Source organism: Mus caroli, chromosome X (genome assembly GCF_900094665.2).
Source record: "Mus caroli chromosome X, CAROLI_EIJ_v1.1, whole genome shotgun sequence".
In the NCBI taxonomy this organism is placed as follows: Eukaryota; Metazoa; Chordata; class Mammalia; order Rodentia; family Muridae; genus Mus; species Mus caroli.
The window spans coordinates 118,508,778-118,509,972 of NC_034589.1; positions in this window are offsets into that span (position 1 = coordinate 118,508,778).

Sequence of the window (1,195 nt, forward strand, 5' to 3'; positions counted from 1 at the left end):
ACCAGATTCTCCATATGAGAGAAAGCAAGCAATAGTTATCTCCGAGTCTGTCTTATTTCATAATGATCTCTAGTTCCATCCATTTTTTACAAATGAAGTAATGTCATTTTTTATAGGTTTAAAAAATCTCAATCATGTATTTGTGCCACATTTTCTTTGTGAATTCATCATTTAATAGAAATCTAGATTAGTTATATTGTGAATGGTGCTGTCATAAACATTGATGTTCAGGCACCTCTGTGAAATATTGGCTAGGAGTCCTTTGTGTAACTATCCAGGGTGGTAGAATTGGTCACATAACAGACTTGGATCATGTATTCTTTTAGCTTTTTGAAGAACCTAATAGGTTCTTTAGGTCCTTTATCAATATGAATAAAAATGTTGTATATTGAAAAAATTAGAGTCAAAATATTTTTTTTTAATTTTTATAACTGAAATTCTCTGTGTATGGATGAACCACATACATGCAATCCTCATGAGGTCCAGAGGTCCACTAGATAACCTGACACTGGAGTTATAGATATTCGTGAGCTGACATGTGGGTGATAGGAATTGAACACTGCTCGTCTGGACAAGCAACTTACTAAACTGCTGAGCCATCGCTCCTACCCAACTCCAATATTTTATTGGAGAACACAAACAAAAACTATGTTGAAATCTTCATGTAGACTGAATATTAATAAATACTTATTTTAAATTTTTATTAGAGAATTATTTACTAACTACCTACTTGATAACTGACATTGAGTATACTGTTCTGAACAAGACAGGCATAATCATTTTCTTTTTTAAGAGCATGTGATTTATCCTTCATTGACAGTAACTCAAGAACCTAATTTCCACAGTATTTTTAAGGTCTGTAACATTTGTTATATTTTAATTTCTTTTAAAGTATAAAAAGTGACTATGATACAGGCTCATTTGTGTTATTTATATCAATACAGTCACAACATAAATTGGCATTTCATTTTAATTAAGAAAGGGCCCATGAAATCAAAAATGTCTAGAGCCCATTGAAGCCATACTGACTGTTGTAGTGTAAACATGTCCCCTAAAATTCATAGGCTAGGATTTAATTATGAATATGATAACATTTTAAAAGGTGAGTCCACTAAGCAATGAGAAAATTGTAAGCAAAGCAGAGCAGAGCAGAGCAGAGCAGAGCAGAGCAGAGCAGAGCAGAGCAGAGGAGGAG